The sequence below is a fragment of the Silene latifolia genome, chromosome 4 (assembly GCF_048544455.1).
Source record: "Silene latifolia isolate original U9 population chromosome 4, ASM4854445v1, whole genome shotgun sequence".
In the NCBI taxonomy this organism is placed as follows: domain Eukaryota; kingdom Viridiplantae; phylum Streptophyta; class Magnoliopsida; order Caryophyllales; family Caryophyllaceae; genus Silene; species Silene latifolia.
Genome location: NC_133529.1, coordinates 57,430,546 through 57,453,145, shown reverse-complemented (window position 1 = coordinate 57,453,145; position 22,600 = coordinate 57,430,546). Strand labels below are relative to the sequence as shown.

Here is a 22,600-nt window from a genome sequence, read left to right as displayed (position 1 = left end):
AATTAAAATCAATTTTTATGCTTAAGGTCTCTACTTTAGATGTCGTAAATAGCAAAGTATTTATAGGAGCAGAAAGAGTAAGCTACACGGTTTTGTCAAACCCCAATAGCCGAAATATTAAGATATAAAGACAAATTATATCTTCTTATTATCTCTTTCCTAAAAGCTATAAAAGATAATAAAGAATATTCTAAAAGATAGAATATAATCTTTCCAAATATTATCTTTACTATAAATTCTAAGATTATGATAAGATTTCCTAAAACAAGAATATCTTTAATCATAAATAAATATATTATATAAGATATGTAAAGATATTATTATAGAATAAAATCTTTACCTAATATCTCCTAGGCAACACGAGATATCACGGCCCATAAGCTCGTGAATCGTGAAAACCCTAGTCTTAACATATAATTAGAATTTAGGTTTTAAGAGAGGCTATATAGAAACCCTAATTAGTAGTAAAGTCCAACTCATAAGTTGATCCATCACAACTACCAATTAACGTTTACTATAAAACCGGACTCCTCACTAAACCGGGCTTTATTATATAAATACTTTCATTAAAACATTTAAAACAAACTTTAAACAATTATAAAACAATTTTTCGAAACATTTAAGTCGTGTATAAAAACTCAGCATTTCAATGTTATAGTAGAAGAGCTATAACATTGAGCTCTTTTACTAGAAATGTTATAGCTGCAAAGCTATAACTTTACTAAATCAAGAAACTCATTCTTGATTACCATTACGAGATAATCACCTATACTATTCTAATCTTCAAGGAGATCTTCGAGTATAGGCTACGTCATCATCCAAGCTTGATTAATCTTTAGACGAACTTCGTCTTCACATAGTTCTTGAATGAATCTTGAATTGTTTGATCTTGAACGAAGGCTTGAACTTCTCACGCAATTGTCACAATCTTCTTTGTTGCTCGTAATAGGTTAGTTCTAAAATACTTAACAAACGATTACACGCAACAAGTATATAGAATGTAAAACACCTTGACATCATCAAAACATAAATATATAAACTATATGGTTCAACAAATTCCCCCTTTTTGATGATGGCAAGTCTCCTAAATTCGTGACTAAGTGAAAAGTTCCCCCTCAATATAATACCGTTATCTTGATAATAAAGATTAACGCAAGATCAAGACAATTTTTCAAAAACCGAAACTTTAAGGACTTTAAGAGACAATTGGTCTTGACAAGGAGCAAGCTTAGGTAGATGCTTACTATAGACGTTCTTTCCCCCTCTTGACATCATCGAAAAGCTAAGAACAAATAAAAAATTACTAGAATAATATAAGACGAGACTAGAGATAAAACATCATAGGAAATATTAATAACACGCAAAAACTATAAGCATCCAAAAGATAATTAGCATACAAACTAAGAATTAAATATGTTTAAAGCCAAAGTGGGCCGAATGAACACATGTCTAATGAAACACTTGGGCCATAACCACAAGTGCATTGCCAAAATGGGCCGAATAAGAAGTTTGTTTAACACACCAAGAAAAGAAATAAAAAGAAAGCTAATTAAGGTAAGGCTAGATAGGGTAGGACGAGAGGAAATCAAATGTTACGGGTCTTATACGGGTTCACGTAGTCGGGTCTAGTGCGGTGCTCCAAAGCATCCAGACGGTCAAACGAGCTCCGAACCAGCTACGAAAGAGTACCAATGCTCCTTTCAAAATTAAGCACTTTCAAAGAAAGAGCCTTTGTGGCCTCCAACGTGAGAGCTTGATCACCCGCATTGCTTTCCCGTGCATCACCAAAGCTCCACCCTGACTCGTAAGGAAAGTGAGACGATCACCGTGTGGGAAAACTTCCCCACGAATTGTCTTCAACTCCCTCTCAAAACTCGCTAACCTCTTGTCCACTTCCTCCATCCAAGAGTACACCCGAGTAGCATCCAAGCCCGATTCTAAAGACCGAGATGGTCCAACCCGTGACAACACCGTAGCCAAATTATTCGAATGCTCCTCGAATTTCTCCATTAAACCACTCATAAACCCCTCCAACTTTGACTCGACAGCTCCCAAACCCGAATCCACCGGGGCTTTCTCATCATCTTTTGCAAGAAGCAACTCGAGTCCATCAACAACAAGACCCATTAGCTTGATCAACTTGTCACACATACAATCCCGAGCACTAACACCGTAACTGTCAGGCCCCACCACTCGTTTTATTTCCAACAAACGAGATATCCACATACCATATGGCAAATCGATTGTGGTGCTCAACATCTCCTTAGTTACCGTAAGACTCGTCTGAATTATACGGTGCAAAACAACACTACCCAAATTCACCTTCTGACCTTCCAACCAAGAATAAACCATTATAGCTTCATAACTCGACAACTTATCACGGCATCCTCTCCTCGGCACCACTGTGTTCCACAAAAAGTTCAAGAGGAACTTAATTTTTGCCGAGAGAGGACGAACCACGATATTACCTCCCTCCGTCATCTCCTCAAAATACCTCTTGACTAACAACTCCTTTTCACTCACAACATTAGACCACTCAAGACTCGGATTTAATTTGATTCCTTCATCGGGAACCGAAAAAGCAGAGCAAAAATCCGAAACAGAGACCGTCACATCCACGCCATTAACAACCTCATGCAAGACTCCTTTCTTAATTGAGACACTGGCAAAGAATTGAACCACCTCAACTGGGTAAACAGGACCCGAAAACTGACTAATGTGACTCCACCCTTGAAAATCAAGAAAATTAACAAAGAAAGCAAGAGCGGGAACACTAACCAACCAAGATTTCGGATAGTACCTACCACCATGAATGGAATACCTCAAAACTCGATTAACTAGGATGCTTTCATCATGAGTAAGCCGGACACGATTTAACCCTTCCTTGGTCGCGGCTTTTGAAGCATCCCTAAGCAAGGTACGAGCAACACCATTCCGAACTATTACTTCGGGTTCCTCCACAGCTTTACTATCACCAACAACTACTTTATTTTTACCCTTGAAAAGACGACGTCTTTTGCCTTCGGACACCGATTCGTCCCGACTACGAAACAGGGGCGAGTTTTGGTTTGGTTGTGGTGAAGGACAATTAATGGAATGAGGATCATGTGGCGGTAGAGGTGATGTTTGGTTAGGAAAGGGGCGGTTTTGGTGGTGACGGGTTGAGGATCGGGTATTTTTTGCATGAGATGGATTCATGATGATGGTGATTGTTGAAAAAGGAGGTGATGGTGATGGTTTGAGCAAAGGAGATGAATTGTGATGATGGTAAAAATATGTAAGAAAGAAAGGTATGCAAGTGGGGTTTGGGTGGACGGTTAACACGCAAGGGGTAGATATAGGTGTAGGCTAGGGTTAACAAGTGGAGGTCAATTATGAAAAGTGTCTTTAATTAGGAATAGGTATTGTGATAAGTATAGGAATTTATGGTGATAAGACTAGAATTAGGAAATTGATTTTATGTAGGAAGTATGAGCCGTGTATATGAGAGCTATTTGGAAGATTTTTATGATTTGGAAAGATAAAAATATGGTGTGTTTTGTTTATTGTGATAAAGAATAAGTTTGTATATCAATTAAATTCTAAATAGCAAATAGAATCTTATGATAAAAATATTTCTATAAACGAAATTATTCATGCAACGCAATATACGGACACAGTCATACAACTTTAACTTAACTAGTCAGTCATAAGAAGGTTGAACAAATATAGAAGCTTAGGTACCACTAATTAAACCAATTTCCAACCGTAAAGTCTCAAATCGTTCTCTAGCTAATGATTTTGTCAAAATGTCTGCCTATTGTTTTTCAGTACTACAAAATTCAAGTTTTATATTCCCCTTCTCAACATGGTCTCGTATAAAATGGTGTCTTATTTCAATATGTTTGGTGCGTGAATGTTGTGCGGGGTTTTTGGAAATTATTATCGCACTAGTATTATCACATAAAATAAAAATGCATCCTACGTCAACACCATAATCACGTAATTGTTGCTTAAGCCATAAAAGAGGAGTAAATACCAGTCCTGCGGCAATATATTCGGCTTCAGCAGTTGAGAGAGCAACCGAATTTTGTTTCTTCGAACCCCACGTGATGATACACAGTCCGACAAAAGTGGCGACACCCGACGTGCTTTTTCTGTCTAGAGAACATCCTGCGTAGTCGGCATCAGAATAACCGACAAGATCAAAATTGCACTCCATTGTGTACCATAGGTATAAGTTGGCCGTTCCAATCAAGTAACGTAAAATTCGTTTTACGGCCGTCATATGCGATTCTTTGGGAGATGATTGATATCTCCCACAAACGCATACACTAAACATAATATCGGGTCTACTTGGGGTCAAATATAACAGTGACCCAATCATCCCACGGTAAGTAGTTTCATCAACTGATTTACCGTTTTCATCCAATGTCAATTTCTTGTTCTCGACCATTGGAGTAGCCATAGCATGCGAATTTTCCATTCCAAATTTCCGAATCAACTCTTTGATATATTTCTGTTGATAGATCTTAATGCCTTCATCGGTTTGTTGTATTTGCAGTCCTAAAATGAATTTTAATTCTCCCATCATACTCATCTCGAACTCGGAAGTCATCAACTCAGAAAAGTATTTGCACAAGCTTCGGTTGGTCGATCCAAAGATGATATCATCGACGTATATTTGAACAACCAAAAGGTCAGAATCCTTAGTTTTTAGAAATAGGGTTTTGTCGACGGATCCTCTACTGAATCCACTGTCAAGTAGAAACTTAGATAGTCGATCGTACCAAGCCCTAGGTGCTTGTTTTAATCCATATAGGGCTTTATCCAATTTGAACACGTGATCCTCAAATTTGATGTTCTTAAAACCAGGGGGTTGTTCAACGAAGACTTCCTCTTGTAAATAACCATTCAAGAATGCTGTCTTGACATCCATCTGGAAGAGCTTCATTCCCTTGTGTGCGGTGAATGCTATCAGAAGTCTAATAGCTTCAAGACAAGCAACAGGTGCGAAAGTCTCGTCATAATCTATTCCTTCTTGTTGATTATATCCTTGGACCACCAATCTTGCTTTGTTTCTGACAATGACTCCGGCATCATCTAATTTGTTCCTGAAGACCCACCGAGTTCCAATGACTGAACAATCTTTAGGTCTAGGAACTAAATGCCAAACCTTGTTTCTTTCGAACTGTTATAGCTCTTCTTGCATAGCTACAATCCAATCAGATTCAGCAAGAGCTTCATTGATATTCTTTGGTTCGATCACGGATACAAAGGAGTAGAAAGAGCAGAAGTTGTTTAAGGAATGTCTTGTCTGAACACCCTTCTTAATATTCCCAAGAATATTGTCCATGGGGTGTGAGTTCTTGTATTTCCACTTCGTTGAAGTGATTGGTTCTTCATCGTTATTTGAGCTTATCCCGACTTCATTTGGTTCTGAATTAGAGGAAGTTCCCCCTAAATCCAATCCAGGTGTTGTATTTGAGCCGATTATAACCTCGGACTCTACACCTTGATTTGGATTCAATGTTACAGTAACATTATCTATAACATTGGTTTGGGAGTTCTTATCTTGAGTCAATGTTATAGTATCATCAACTATAACTTTGTTTTTCTCCTTTTTATCCTTTGAGGAACGATCAAGTTCATCGTTTATTCCCTCAATCTCATTATCCTCTAATTCCAAATCCGGGGGATCATCTCTTGAGAGACGAAAGTCAGGTTCATCCAAGTCTTCTTCCTCATCCTGTAAGGGCTTATCAAACACGTTATCTTCATCAAAAATAACGTGGATACTATCTTCAATACAAAGAGTTCTTTTATTGAAGACTTTATAAGCCTTGCTATGATCTGAATATCCTATGAAAATCGCCTCATCACTCCTAGGGTCGAATTTACTTATCCGGTTTTTACCGTTGTTGTGTACAAAACATTTACTCCCAAAACAGCGAAGATGGGAGATATTAGGTTTTCGACCTCTGAGGAGTTCGTAGGGGGTTTTCTTGAGAATAGGTCGGATCGTAGCACGATTATGGATGTAGCAAGAAGTACTAATGGCTTCAGCCCAAAAGTTACGAGGTAAACCACTACACAAGAGCATTGTACGTGCCATATCTTCTAAAGTTCTATTCATACGTTCAACGACACCGTTTTGTTGAGGAGTTCTTGGTGCAGAAAAGTTGTGCCCTACACCATTAACTCTACAGAATTCTATAAAGGTTTGATTATCAAATTCGGTGCAATGATCCGTACGAATAGATACTAGATTAGTCTTATATTTATTTTGAACACGTTTCATAAGACAATCAAATTCATCAAACGTTTCGTCTTTTGAATGAAGGAAGATAGGCCATACATACCTTGAGTAGTCGTCTAAAAGAACAAAGACGTACCTGGATCCTCCTCTACTCCTTACCTTCATAGGTCCACATAAATCCATGTGTACCAGTTCCAAGGCTTGATTTGTGCTTACTACTCTTTTAGGTTTGAACGATGATCTTACTTGTTTGCACCTTGCACACGTGTCACACATCTTTTCTTGGTCGAACTTAATCTTAGGTAACCCATCAACCAAGTCCCACTTCTTGAGCTTGTTCAGGGTTAGTGAGCTAATGTGACCAAAACATTAATGCCATAAACAAGGATCATCTAGTGTAACTTTCATGCACGAAAAAGAGTTAGTAGGCACAGCATTTAAATCCACCATATACACGTTCCTTTTTCTGTGGCCTTCAAGAATAACATTGATAGTTCCTTCAATAATGATGCGACAACTATCAGTATGAAAAACTACTTTGTTACCTTTGTCGCATAATTGAGATATGCTTAGCAAGTTGTGTTTTAGGCCATCCACGAGATAAACATCACTTATTGCGTGAGATTTAGAGATTCCGATTTTGCCAACGCCAATGACTTTTCCCTTTTTGTTGTCCCCGAACGTCACTTTTCCTCCGTTGAAAGGCTTGAGTGAAAGAAATAGATTCTTATCTCCGGTCACGTGTCTTGAACATCCACTATCAAGATACTATTGATTGTTTTCTTTCACTACTTCCTGCAAAAAGGATTAGATACAGTTTTTAGGTACCCAAGCTAAGTTGGGTCCCTTATGATTAGTTACTCTAAATACTAAATCCTTTCGAACCCAAACACGTCTAATGACCGTTTTTCTAACTTTATGTTTGTTTGGCTTGGGAGGAGTTCTAGGGTTAGGGTTTTCTCTAGGTCTAGGAGTTTCTCTAGGTCTCTCTTGACTATTTGCCTTGTGGATAGGTTTACTGGGTTGAGATCTACAAGGGCTTTGTGAAGTGCTAGGTTTCTTAGAGTAGTCAAAGGCCATGTCATAGAACCAACGAAATTTATTGTTCCTTTCTTCGTTAGGTTTGTTAGTGGGGGTTTCCTTATCCTCGACAACTGTGTCAACAGTTTTAGCATGTTCGGCATTTTTTCGTATATCATGAGCCTTTTTGACACAATTGATTTGGATGTGACCCGTATGACCACAGTAATTGCAAATCAGGTACTCAGGAAGATCAGCATACTTCCTTTTTCTGAAATCAAAATCCGAAGGTGTTTATTTGCATTTATAGTGATATCTACGGCTGTAGCACTCATGTCCTAACCCTATCTTCATATTATTGTCAGATTGTTCGGTTAGGAAGTTTAGGACTTTTGTGCTACCTTCCCACTTGTCATGGACTTTTCTAGCCTGTAGAAGTAGGTCTTTTAGGGTTTTAATTTCCTCTTGACATTTCGTGTGATCTACATCATTGTCCTTTTTAAAGTTGTCAAGAAAGTCTTGGAATCGTTTGTTAAGAATAAACACAACATCGGTGTGTTGTTTCTTAACATTGATCATATCAGTCTTAGATTCCTTCAATTGCTTTAAAAGAGCATTTACCTCTTTCTTTTGATCTAAGATCACTTCTTCATGAGATGTGACCTTAGTTTCCAAGAGTTCTTTGACTTTTCTAAGTTCTAAGGTTATAGCTTCATTAGCTATAACTTTGGCTTGAAGGTGCTTGATGTTGAGCTTTAGGTCGGAAGTTATAGCTTCATTAGCTATAACTTTGGACTCTAATTCCTTCTTTTCGGCCATATTAGAATCTAATGTTGTAGCTTTCTCAGCTATAACTTTAGATTTCAACTTCTTAGCTTTAGTCTTGAGAGTATGATTCTCTTCCGCGATTTCGAGAATCTGTTCCTTTAGATCTTTCAATTCCAAATCCTGTTCATGACACTTATCAAGAGATTGTTCAAAGAATTCAATTAAAGCACTTTTAGACAATTTCCTAACACGTTTCTTAAGCTCAAGATAACTTAACTCCTCATCGTCGTCTTCGTCTGATTCTCCGAGAAAGAAATAGTTTGAGTGAGAATTTGTGCTTTCATCGTCGCTGTCGGAGATTAGGTCAAGACTAACACTGCTAAGACAAAGGTTTGCTACTTCGTCGTCTTCAGATTCCTCGTCATCTTCTGAGTCAAGGTCTCCCCAACACGAAGCCATCATAACTTGCTTGAATTCTCTCTTTGTCTTCTCACGTTTCGTCTTGTCCTTTATCTTCTCCCATGTTGGACAATCTTTGATCATATGACCAGATTCTCCACACTTGAAGCAACCTATATTTGCGAAAGACGACTTTGAGTCATTAACCTTTTTGTTGAATGACTTGTTGTTATTGTTGTTATAAGATGATTTTGTTTGTTTATTTCGAAAAATCTTATTTTTAAAACGTCGTGCAAACAAGACAGTTTCATCCTCTAGGTCAGAGTCCACTTCTTCGCTCTTTAAGGCCATACTCTTATTGCGACTTGGTTCAGCGTCGTCTTTGTTAAGAGTAATTTCATGGGCCATGAGAGCACCAATGAGTTCTTGATAGGAAAGGGTTTCAAGATCTCGTGATTCCTCCATTGCAGTGACCTTAGCACGCCACTTCTTAGTAAGGCTCCTAAGAACCTTTCTAGCAATGTCCTCGGTACAGAATTTTCTACCTAGGTTTTTTAATTTATTTATTATACTTGAAAACCTTGCTGACATACTATCTAAGGACTCATTAGGCTTCATGATGAATAGCTCATATTTTTGCATAAGCAAATCAATTCGGTGCTTCCTAACAATGGAAGTACCTTCATAAGATAATTCAAGCCCATCCCATATCTCCTTGGCCGTGGAACATGAAGAGAACCGATCAAACTCTGTAGAAGTTATTCCGTTTTGCAGAAGACTTATTGCTCTGGAGTTCTTTTCGGCCTTTTTGTAGTCGGCCTCGACATAGTCCTCTTCTTTCTTCTCATAGGTAGTGCCTTCCTCGGATGCCACAAGAATTTTGTGTGGTCCGTTTTGAATAATCCTCCAGCACTCCCAATCGTGTCCTTTCACATAGAGAGTCATCATGTTTTTCCACAATCCATAATTCTTCCCATCAAAGACGGGACACTTGAGATATTTGGAATCCATTTATCACGCGATAGGCAGCGAAATATAAAACAATACGATAAATGAAAAACAAGATAGATCAGCCTCTTTGCAGTTAGGCAATCAAGAGCACGAGGCTCTGATACCAATTGAAGAGTCTATTGATCCAAAATACTCAAGAGGGGGGGGGTGAATTGAGGATTTAAAACTTTTTGAAAGCTTTTTCGATTATGCTAATGTAATTGATTATTTAAAGTTTATTGATTAAACTTTAACTAATCAACTAATGAAGATGAACGTAATGAACGAAACAAACGAAAGAAGAAGAGACGCACGGATTTTTGAAGTGGTTCAGTTTCACAAGTCGAAACCTACGTCCACTATTCTCGATTAATAAATTTAGTACCTTTCTACGGATTACAAATTTACTAACCCAACTCGTACAACTAACTCTAGCTGTAACTCAATGAGTACCGTTAAATACTCGAGTGACTAACTTACGCTAATAAGAAAGCACTAATGATTCTAACAAAGGTTCACGTTAATGAACAAGTTAAGAATTCAACTAAGCACTATTATCTTATAACGATAAATGAAGAACGAGTATGCGAGTTTTATGACACACGACCTTTCAAAATAGCAAATCGGTTTTTCTTTTTAAAACACACGGTTTGCTTTGTAAAAATTAAAATCAATTTTTATGCTTAAGGTCTCTACTTTAGATGTCGTAAATAGCAAAGTATTTATAGGAGGAGAAAGAGTAAGCTACACGGTTTTGTCAAACCCTAATAGCCGAAATATTAAGATATAAAGACAAATTATATCTTCTTATTATCTCTTTCCTAAAAGCTATAAAAGATAATAAAGAATATTCTAAAAGATAGAATATAATCTTTCCAAATATTATCTTTACTATAAATTCTAAGATTATGATAAGTTTTCCTAAAACAAGAATATCTTTAATCATAAATAAATATATTTTATAAGATATGTAAAGATATTATTATAGAATAAAATCTTTACCTAATATCTCCAAGGCAACACGAGATATCACGGCCCATAAGCTCGTGAATCGTGCAAACCCTAGTCTTAACATATAATTAGAATTTAGGTTTTAAGAGAGGCTATATAGAAACTCTAATTAGTAGTAAAGTCCAACTCATAAGTTGATCCATCACAACTACCAATTAACGTCTACTATAAAACCAGACTCCTCACTAAACCGGGCTTTATTATATAAATACTTTCATTAAAACATATAAATATTTTCATTAAAACATTTAAAACAAACATTTAAGTCGTGTATAAAAACTCAGCATTTCAATGTTATAGTAGAAGAGCTATAACATTGAGCTTTTTTACTAGTAATGTTATAGCTGCAAAGCTATAACTTTACTAAATCAAGAAACTCATTCTTGATTACCATTACGAGATAATCACCTATACTATTCTAATCTTCAAGGAGATCTTCGAGTATAGGCTACGTCATTATCCAAGCTTGATTAATCTTTAGACGAACTTCGTCTTCACATAGTTCTTGAATGAATCTTGAATTGTTTGATCTTGAACGAAGGCTTGAACTTCTCACGCAATTGTCACAATCTTCTTTGTTGCTCGTAATAGGTTAGTTCTAAAATACTTAACAAACGATTACACGCAACAAGTATATAGAATGTAAAACACCTTGACATCATCAAAACATAAACATATAAACTATATGGCTCAACAAAAAGATCGAGAAGTTTGAAGCCCATTGTATTAGGTTTTAGGAAATAAGAACTACGTTGTATTCCGATATAACATAGCTTTAGTTTCAACATAAGGGAGTTGCCTTTTATCGAGTTTTCCTTCTGTTTTATTAAGGTATTAGAATATCAAATAATTAGGGTTTGGAATATTGTTTATTATTCAATACAATTCACTTTCGCGTTCGGCTTTGTTCTTTTCCTTCGCAATTCCACACGGTACTCTCCTGATTTTTTTCAATTGTCTCGCTTTCTCTCATAGATTTAGAATTGCTAGATCAGTTTCCCAAAAGCCGAATTATCATCTTATGTTAATCGTTTATTTAGCCGTTTTAATCATGAATTCAGTAGTTTTATTAGTCAATTTTATTGTTGTTATTATTCCCAGTATGAGTAGCTAAATAGCTTGTGCTAGGATGTAGAGGAACTGTAGATTAGTCGGCATTAGAATAGGGAACCATGAATCGCACCACGGTCGATCGACCGCCTACCTTGGTAGATCGACTGGTCTCGGGAGATATGCTTCATTTTAATTAATTTAAATTTCTATATTTGACGAATCGAGTGCACGCGACTAGTTGAATGTTTAGGATTTGACCGACCCAATAAAGATCGAAAGATAGGGAAGGGAGATAGCCTACCTAATTAAGACGACTAGATTAGCGAGATCGAAAGATATGCTAGTTTAGCCTTTTGAGTCACTTTTCAGGACGAAAGTTAGTATTAGTGATATTAGGAACCTGTAGCGAGATTGAAAGATGCTACTTGTGAGAGTGGACCGAGAGGACCTCTTATTTTCCCGTCTCACGTGTTTGATTTAGACCTACCTAGTATGCTGCCGCCGAAACTATAGTGAACCGACCATCTTAGCACCCTTTTAATTCTTGATTTCATCTACTGTTTAGTTTATTTTACTTTTATTGCCTTAGCTATAGATCACTCAAATCAATCAACCCCCACATACTGTTGCCTTAAGACTAGAAATAGACTGTTTAGTTGTTTTATTTTAGTCTGTTTCTTAGTTTAAGGGACATTCGTTCCTTAAACTATTCTCATATTCTTTTTGTAGTTTCCTCTTATGCGCAGGCCACAGGGTGGTGAATTAGTACCGTTCAATCCTGAGATTGAGAAGACTTTGCGCGAGTTGAGACGATCATCTTGGATATTGCCGATAGAGGAAGAGCTGAGTACTCTGTTTAGTTACTATGAGAACGAGCTGTTCGAAGAAGATCCACCTTCATCTCCTGTTTCCACTTCTTCAGTCGAGACCGTCACTTCTCCAGATTTTCCAGTCATGGCTGAAGAAGCGAGTATAGCAAGTCACTCTGAGCTGACGGCTGCAAATCTATATAAGGGGTTCGAATTACGGAGCGATAGAAAATTCGAACCGAAGCCTTCTTATATCAACTTGGTTGAGAGAAACCAATTCGGGGGTGCTGCAAATGAAGATGCAGCCAAGCATATGGAGATATTTATCGATTATTACTGCTCTATACCCCCACCGACCGGTGTGACCCATGATCAGGTGAAGGAGACAATGTTTATATTCTCACTCCGCGATGCTGCAAGGTAGTGGTACAGAGACCTGGATCGAGCTGCTAATGGGATCACCGATTGGAATTCTTTGGCCTTGGCATTCTACTAGAAATATTTCTCTGCCTCGAAGACGAATGCTATTAGAGCTCAAATCGCGAGCTTTAAACAGGGGCCTGATGAGAACTTTCATGAGGCATGGGTCCGTTTCAAGAAGCTGGTGCGAACCATTCCGCATCATGGGTTTGAGAAGTGGAGCCTATGCAATCAGTTCTACAATGGGCTCTATGACGATCAGAGAGCTATCCTGGATGCGGCAGCCAGTGGCAGATTCCAGGAGAATATGGGAGAGACTAAGGGGTGGAAGATCATTGACGACTTGGCCACCCACAATGCTGAGTATGGGAATTCCCGGGGAAATCAAAGGAGAGCTGCTGAATCTCCTTCTGTAGCTGCACTAGAGGCTCTCACGGCGAGATTTGATAAGTACGAATTGGGAGGAGCTTCAAAAAGAAGGATTTACCATGTAAATGTTGTTTCAGACGGTCCTTTCGTCTGTAAAAGATGTGGAGCTGAGGGACATGTTTCAGACAATTGTCCTAGTTCCTTTGTGTCTTGTGCTGCCTTTCAATATTATAGGCAGACAAACACTTACTATGAGCCGAATGTCCATCCAAACTTGAGGTGGAGCAGCCAAAATGTCTTGAATCCGACTCAACCTCCACAGCAGCAACACCAGCAGCAGAATTATGTGCCCCCTCATAAGCAGCAGCAGTTTCAAAAGCCTCCATATGTGCCGCAGCAGCAACAATCCCAAGGTTCTGATCTTGCCGAGTTGAAGAATTTGTTGTTGAAAGAGTCCCAAGCTAGAGAGGCCGGGATGAAGATGTTGGTAAGCCAAATTGCCCAATTGGCTAGAAAGAATACAACTCGAGCTCCGGGACATTTACCGACTCAGACGGACCAAAAGGAGACCCTTAATGCCATTACTTTGAGGAGTGGGTCTACCCTTGAGGGGCCTGCTATGGTCGAGGATGTCGCTGAAAAAGATGAGGCGGAATCGAGTCAGAAGAAAGCTGGAACGAATAATAACAAGAAAAAGACGATCAGCAGGTATGTCAGTCAATCGACTGACATACCTAGTCGATCGACCGGTCCGCGACAAACAGTAGCCTCTGGTCCTGTAGATTCCAGTCGATCGACTGCACTACTCAGTCGATCGACTAACAGCGTTGCTGAAGGTGATTCTTTTCGTCCTCCAATGCCCGATAACTTGAGGGATCACTTGTTTCGGGGTACGACTGCCCCGAAAATATTGAGGCAAGATCCAAATGCTGATGGGTCAGTTCCGGTTCCGAAGTACGACCCTTTGTCGATTAATGGTTCACATTTGAGACGGTCTGAAGAAGGGTCAAGCTACAACAAGGAGAAGGTTGTGGACTTTCATCCTAAGTCCACCGATGCCGGCATGAGAGATTTAGAAGAGAGGGCTAAGTTACTTCTTACAGCCCCTTATCCAGAGAGATTAGTGCCGACAAAGGAACAGGTATCATTTAATAAATTTGAAAATGTTATCCGTAGCTTAAATGTGCAAGTTCCTTTTCTTGAGTTAGTCAATCAAGTGCCTTCTTATATGAAATTCATGAAACAACTTTTATCTAAAAAGAAGTCACTTGAAACTGTGCATACTGTCTCACTCACTGAGGAGTCATGCTCTTATTTGACCCACACTGCACCCCTTAAGCTAGAAGACCCGGGTAGTTTTTTCAGTCTCATGTAATATTGGCACCTTTCCTATTGAGAAAGCCTTGTGTGACCTAGGAGCCAGTATTAGTGTAATGCCCTTGAGTCTTACTATGAAGCTCAAATTGACTAGGTTTGCAGTGACCAACATGACACTACAGATGGCTGACCGATCTGCGGTCCAGCCAATAGGAGTCTTAGAGGACATTCCCGTGCAAATAGGGAAGTTCTTCTTCCCTGTTGACTTCGTGGTACTAGATATGCCCGAAGATACCCACATTCCTATTATTCTATGTAGACCATTCCTGCACACTGCTGGTGTAGTTATTGATGTTGGTTCAGGTACTTTGACCTTTAAGGTAGGGAAGCACTCCATTGTCTTTGCCCAGACAGCTAGGAAGAAAGACCCCATGTGGCCCGTCACTTGCAATACGGTTTCTGAAAAGAAATCTTATTTTATACTTCCTGATATGCCTATCTCTACCCCTACTCCTGTTGTGACACCTCCGCCCCAGACTGGGAGCAAAGTGGAGGAAGATTCTTCTGTTTTAGATATTGCAGGAGCTGGTTTTGGGAAGGAAAAGCTACATGTTGCTCCAGCTGTGAAGGAGGCAATAGTTCGAAGAGGCGGTCTAGGATACCTTAGCTATGGCACGGATGAGGAGCCCGAAGATGAGCCAGTCAAAGCAACGGAGTCTGATCTGGATTCCGACGAGTCCGAAGAGGTCATTGAGTGGGAAGATGTCCGACATGTTGATCCGTGGAGTTCTGCGGATGCTGGAGCTGAGTAGAGTGCAGCTGAGAAGATGAGCACTATTGAGGCTACCTCTAGTAGCCAGAAGCCGGACAAGTGGGCCATTCCGTGGCCGTTCATGATCAACTATTAGTTGATCAAATGCTCTCTTAAAACATTGTTTTTATTGCTTTTTGTTAGACTTTCTATTTTATTGCTTTTGTGTGCGCGAGACTTCGCTCTTTTAAGTTTGTTTGGGATTTTTAAACACTTTAGACTTTACATTTGAGTTTTGTGTAATTTTGGGCACGTTATTATGTGTGTATGCAGGTTTGTAGACCATATTAGCTCAAGTTAGTGGGATAATTCGAAGAAATCAGAAAGTTACAACAAGTTTTCCAGTCGATCGACTGCCTCCTATGGTCGATCGACTGGGCTGCGAATTTCAGAAGCTCCTGTTACTGTTCACCTTGGTCGATCGACTAGGTGATGTGGTCGATCGACCACCCAGAGCTGCTGTGCCTGTTTTCGACCTTTCCCCTGCTGTGTTTGGTCGTTTTTGCGGAATTGAGGGAGTCTTTCCTCCTCTTTATTTTCCGACATAATTTTGTTTTCTTCAATTTCTTCATCTTATGCACGTAATTACCGCTCCCACATTGCTTTCTCGGTTTTATGCGTGGTATTTGTTGTCTTTTCAGGTACTTATTGGTAGCACTGCTAGCTACTGAAACCTCCTAGCTCACGCTGATTTGGGGAGGTTTCCTTTTGCTGCGCTTAAAGTCTTGTGAGTTCCTGTCTTGTTTACTTAATTTTCTCGCAAATTCCCGTTTTCCTTTACTTCATTACATGATTTTGCACAATGGGGACATTGTGCGATTTGGTTTAGGGAAGGGTTTTGCGTTGCATTTCATATGTTCTTGCATTCACGTTTTCATTTTGTCTTGCATTGTTGTTTAATTTCTCCATATATACACAAAAATTCAAAAAATTGAAAAATTTCAAAAAAATTTCAAATAAATTCACGTTTATTTTAGCATATAGGTCGAGTCGAAACGGTAGTATTTCAATGATGACATTGCATTTGCATCTGTTTTGGCTAAGCCGTGCTAATTTGACATGTTATTAGTAGAATGGCGTATGCATATCTACGAGTTTTCGTTAAATTATTTGCTGAGCTTGGAACTTGACTTAGATTTTTGGCAAGCTACATCATTTTCTGAGGTTTAGAGCCTATAACTGGTGTCATTCATGACCAGTTTATCTAGGATTGTGAGTAGTTCTCCTTATGAGACATGTTACATAAATATGCATAAATATGAATTTGATCTGCTTAATACCTGTGTGCATTCGGTTTGTGGTTTGTTGACACATGAGGTAGAGGTCCCCTTTTTCTCATTTTATCCATAAGCTCCACACTGCCAAAAACAGCCTTTTTGTCCCGTTACTACATCCTACATTTAGCTTGCCCTTGTCAAGCTAGTAGTTTATGTTATTGGGATTGTTACTTCGTTTTTGGTGGCATATGCTCGTCTTGAGACGATGATTGAGAAGATGAAAAAGGAAGGAAGGAAAGAAGGAAAAAGAAATAGAAAAGAAAAAATAAAGTTGAAAGAAAAAAAAAAATGATTCGAAAAAAAAAAGAGAGTGCTGCACTGTTTAATGCAGTCGATCGACTGCTTTACTTGGTCGATCGACCGATGCCCGAGAAGAAAAGAAATCAATTCGCATGTTTCAAGTCTTTATTCACATGGCGATTTTTGCTCCCATGTTTCATTTGTATCTTATGGGGAGTTGATTGATCATTATGGAGATTGTGAGATTTGTGCTTCTAATTAGCACCGGGTTTTATTGTTGATTATGAGTAAGGAAGTGGATGTTGTCAAATGGTTTTGTTGGGTACTAGCTTGATCACCTGTACCTCCACATTCCCATAATTATCTTTGCCTCTTCTTACCCATTACCTCACATATCCATATATACCTCGGCATGTGTCATGGTCATTTGTTTGGTTGGAATGCATATGTACGGTTGTAGAGGTTATTTTCAAATTATATTGCAGGCATGTTCTTATAGGTCGTAGTTAGGTGAGTGTCACTAACAAAATGAATTCTTTCTATCTTTCACATATATTCACCTGTATTTATTGAGTGATTTGAGCGACCCGCGAGAGTCCATATTGATGAGTCACTATAGTTGACGGTTCAGCAGTTTTTGACGACTACATAACTCGTTTGCATGATTCACATTTCTAATTGATTGTTGGTTGCTGCATTAAATCGGTTTAGGCTTTACATGTGCATTTCGCTCTGAGATTGAACTCGTTCCATTAGGTTTTAGGATCGAGTCTAGTTCTTGCTTGGGGACAAGCAAGGGTTTGGTTTGGGGAAGTTTGATGCGTGTCAATTATATGATGTTTTACACCCTATTTTGCACGCATTTCAGAGCTCATTTATGTGGTTTAGGGCTACTATTTGCCCCATTTCGTCTACTTTCGTATTTTTATGTAATATTGCAGATTTATGCGGAAATGAGTAGATATTGAGCCAAATCCGTCCCCGAGTATCTTTCATTTCATTTGACGTGAAGTATTTGCTCAAGGAACGAGCTTGGTGCGCATTTCGAGGCCCGAAAGACAAATCCACGAGAAGTTAGAAGTCAAATATCAGCTACTTCAGTCGATCGACCGCTGCCCATAGTCGATCGACCAACCCACGAGTTCCAGTAGCCACTGTTCAGCGAAGAGCAGTCGATCGACTGCCTTGCTTGGTCGATCGACCAAGACGCTCTTTCAGACGTGAATTAAAAGATCGAGAAGTTTGAAGCCCATTGTATTAGGTTTTAGGAAATAAGAACTACGTTGTATTCCTATATAACGTAGCTTTAGTTTCACCATAAGGGGGTTCCCTTTTATCGAGTTTTTCTTTTGTTTTATTAAGGTATTAGAATATCAAATAATTAGGGTTTGGAATATTGTTTCGTATTCAATACAATTCACTTTCGTGTTCGGCTTTGTTCTTTTCCTTCGCAATTCCACACGGTACTCTCCTGATTTTATTGAATTATCTCGCTTTCATTCATAGATTTAGAATTGCTAGATCAGTTTCCCAAAAGCCGAATTATCATCTTATGTTAATCGTTTATTTAGCCGTTTTAATCATGAATTCAGTAGTTTTATTAGTCAATTTTATTATTGTTATTATTCTCAGTATGAGTAGCTAAATAGCTTGTGCTAGGATGTAGGGGAACTGTAGATTAGGCGGCATTAGAATAGGGAACCCTGAATCGCGCCACGGTCGATCGACCGCCTACCTTGGTCGATCGACTGGTCTTGTGAGATATGTTTCGTTTTAATTAATTTAAATTTATATATTTGATGAATCGAGTGCATGCGACTAGTTGAATGTTTAGGATTTGACCGACCCAATAAAGATCGAAAGATAGGGAAGGGAGATAGCCTACCTAATTAAGACGACTAGATTAGCGAGATCGAAAGATATGCTAGTTTAGCCTTTTGAGTCACTTTTCTGGACGAAAGTTAGTATTAGTGATATTAGGGACCTGTAGCGAGATCGAAAGATGCTACTTGTGAGAGTGGACCGAGAGGACCTCTTATTTTCCCGTCTCACGTGTTTGATTTAGACCTACCTACTGTTACCTTAAGACTAGAACCGACCATCTTAGCACCGTTTTAATTCTTGATTTCATCTACTGTTTAGTTTATTTTACTTTTATTGCCTTAGCTATAGATCACTCAAATCAATCAACCCCCACATACTGTTACCTTAAGACTAGAAATAGACAATTATTAATTACATTCGCCTCGCTGTGTTTCGACCCCGCTACCACTGTCTATAGTTGTAGTTGGATTATAAATTTTATTTTTGGTACTCACAACGACGGGTATCAACGGTGTTAACTTGATTTAGATTTTCTTGTATTGTTATTAGTTGTGTCTTTCTTTGCCTTGGGGAAGTAAAACTCCTCAAGGTTTGTTCTAATTATTTTTGAGTTGTTTGATATTTTGCATGTCTAGAAGGTCACAAGGTGACTTGTTACCCTTTGATCACGAAATGAAAGGACTTTGAAAACCAATAGAAGACTTGCTAGGAGAACTTTGAGAGGTATCGGTGAGGTTGTAGATATTCAACCAAATACTATTGAATTCATCAACCCTTTTGCAAGAGAAGGTGAGGAGAACCCAACACAAAATCCAACACAAAATCAATCCACAATGCCTAAGTTTTCATCACATTCCGTACCCACCGAGAAGATCCTACCCAATGGTACTCCCACACCACAACACTTAACCGGAAATTTTATTTCCAAATCCGCATTTATCCAATTAGTCGAAAGAAGCCAATTCGGGGGGATGCCTAGTGAAGACCCTCATTCTCATATGGAGACTTTTTGTGACTATTGTGATGCGATTTCTGAAACCGGTGTAACTCAAGACCAAATTCGATGGGTCTTATTTCTTTTTTCTCTAATTGGCACCACGAAACAATGGTTTAAAGGCCTTGATAAGGCTACTCTCGGAATTGATTCTTGGAAGAAGTTGACTCTAGCTAGCTTTCTACAAAAAGTTCTATCCTCCGGAAAAGACTAACATGCTAAGAGCTCAAATTACGGGCTTTAAGCAAAGAGATGAAGAATCTTTGTATGAAGCTTGGGAGCGATTCAAGGGAATTTGTCGCTCATGTCCTCATCATGGACTTAGCGAGTGGTTCTTGGTACAACAATTTTGGAACAGTCATTATGAAGATTCAAGGAACATTCTCAACATGGGATCAAATGGAATGTTCACCGAAGTTGATGACAATCAAACTTGGAACAAAATTGAGGAAATGGCGGTCCATAACTCACAATATAGTAGGCCTCGCAAGGTTACTAGAGGAGGAAAGCATGAAGTGGACTCCATTACTCAATTGGGTGCTCAACTTAGTGCTCACATTGATACCATCAATTTGAAGTTTGAAAAAGCTATGGCTAGACTTTAAGAAGCCTCAAAATCACCAAAGCATCATGTTAATGCCATGACGGCATCTTCATCAATCCGAAGTGGGATATGTGAGAATTGTGAAACTTTGGGACATGACCAAAGTGAATGTAGGGGAACAAATGAACAAGTGAATGCTTTTCAAGAATACAAGAGTAGTACCTCTTATTCCAACTATTACATTGAAAACACCAAATTCCATCCAAATCTCTCATACAAAAGCCAAAATGTTCAAAACCCTCAACCAACATACACCCCACCTCCCATGAGAAACCAAAATCAAAGACCCTTTTACAACCAAAACCAAGGCTACCAAAATCAAACTCCATACAATCAACAAAACTACCAAGGTTTTGATGTTCAAAAAACGGTCCTCCAAATGCAAAAGAATCAACAAGAGTTTTTCACTCAAATGCAAAAAGATAGTCAAGCAAAGGAAATCACCATCAACAACATCCTAGCTCACACCAAAATGTTGGAAACCCAATTGACTCAACTAGCATCTTCAAGCTCACAAAGACAAAAAGGGCAATTACCACCTCAAAGTAATCCCCCAAGACATGAAACGGTTAGTGCCATTCACTTGAGAAGTGGTACAAGGTATGAAGCACCGAAGAAGCAAGTTGAGGATGAAGTTGTGGAAGCTAGTGACAAAGAAGAAATTGTGCAAAACTCCAAGGATGGAGAACCATCAAAAGAAGAAATTTCAAAGAAAAATGAAGACAAGGTCAAGGAGAAGGAGCCCATTGTGATTAGACTTCCTTTTCCAAGTCGTCAAGCCAAGCCCAAATTTGATGACCAACTTGGAAAATTTATGGAAATTGTGAAGAATTTAGAAGTCTCAATTCCTTTCGCGGAATTAATCAATCACGTGCCGGCCTATGCAAAATACATGAAAGACATTCTCACAAAGAAGAAGTCAATCCGGAAGCTTGAGACTATTGCCTTCACTAAGGTGAGTAGTGCAATACTTCAAGGGAGTTCACCTCCAAAACTCAAAGATCCAGGAAGCTTCTCAATACCGTGTACCATTGGCGACACCACGATCAACAAAGCCTTATGTGATCTAGGGGCTAGTGTGAGTGTTATGCCGTACTCGGTGAGTAAAAGGTTAGGGATGGGAGAGCTTAAATGCACCAATATCACACTTCAAATGGCCGATAGATCGACGAAGACACCATTAGGGATATGGGAAGATGTCCCCGTAAGAGTTGGGAAATTTTTCATCCCGGTGGACTTTGTCATTGTTGACATGGAAGAAGACTCCAACATTCCAATTATTCTAAGAAGACCTTTCTTACACACCGCGGGTGCGGTGATTGATGTGAAGCATGGAGAGCTCACTCTAGAAGTGGGAGATGAGAGCATAACTTTCAATCTTGACAAGACCATGAGAGCTCCCCGTTTGCATGAACCATGTTTTATGGTTGATCATTATAGCCGGAAGGATGATAGGAAGAAGTCGGAATTCCAATGGAAGAAGAAAATCGATGATGCTCCATAAAAAGAGCAAGTGAATTGTAACAAAGAGAGCTTGAAAAGCTCACCAAAGTCAAGCAATGAAGAGGATGACCTCATTGGCCAAGACAAGAAAGTGGGAGAGTTGTCTCTATCAACTCAAGAGATCTTTAGTGACCAAGTAGATAAAGTTTGTGGTCTTTGGGACGATGAGTTTGAAGGGATTTTCAATCCCTATATTGGTAATGCTATCGATCAAGACCGACATGAAGGACAACAAGGGCAAAGGTCTATTGAATATCTTTATCATGATAATGAACAAGCTTTTGACTACTTTTTCAAGGTATTGAGCAACATCAACAACACCTTGGACATGCCCCCATGACATCTCACTAAGGATGAGAGTTTGGTGGAGTCCTCCCTAAACCACCATTTGTAAATATTTCTAACTCCCTAACTTGCATTTTAATTCTTACATTGCATTTTGTTCATTTTTGGATTTTTATGCTTTGATCAAGGTAATTATCATTTTTGAGAGAAGTGAGGGAGGGACTAATGATTTAATTGATGTGTAGTGCTTTAGCTTAGTGTGGGAATAGCAATTGCTTAGGCTATTCATGCCTTAGTAGTGCCCCTACAATGAAGAACACGGGATTTGAAGAATGAAAAATGACACGGGATATGCAAGTGCACGGATGGAACTGAATCCGGGTAAACCAGGGACAATCCGAGCATCTTCAGGGAGAATCCGCTCGTCTCCAGAAAATCCGGGCGTCTTTGGCAAAATCAGCACGTCCATTTTAACTGAAAATTTGAAATTTTGGGACTGTCGAAGAATCCGAGCGTCCTGGTAGAGAAGACGCTCGTCTTCAGAAATCCGCCCATCTTTGCAGGAAGATGCCCGTGTTTTTGCCCGTGTAAAACAAGAAAGCTCGCTGTCTCAGAATCCGCCCGTCTTCAGCAGAATCCGCTCGTCCTGCAGTCGAAAAATCCGAGCG

At 39.0% G+C, this 22,600-nt stretch overlaps 1 non-coding gene across 1 annotated transcript; it reads right to left on the bottom strand.

Annotated features, from left to right (window-relative positions):
* Positions 1 to 19,755: 19,755 nt before the first annotated feature.
* Positions 19,756 to 19,862, bottom strand: LOC141654188 (small nucleolar RNA R71). Its single transcript, XR_012547752.1, has one exon. It is a non-coding gene; the product is annotated as a small nucleolar RNA R71 (small nucleolar RNA).
* Between the last annotated feature and the right edge of the window lie 2,738 nt (positions 19,863 to 22,600).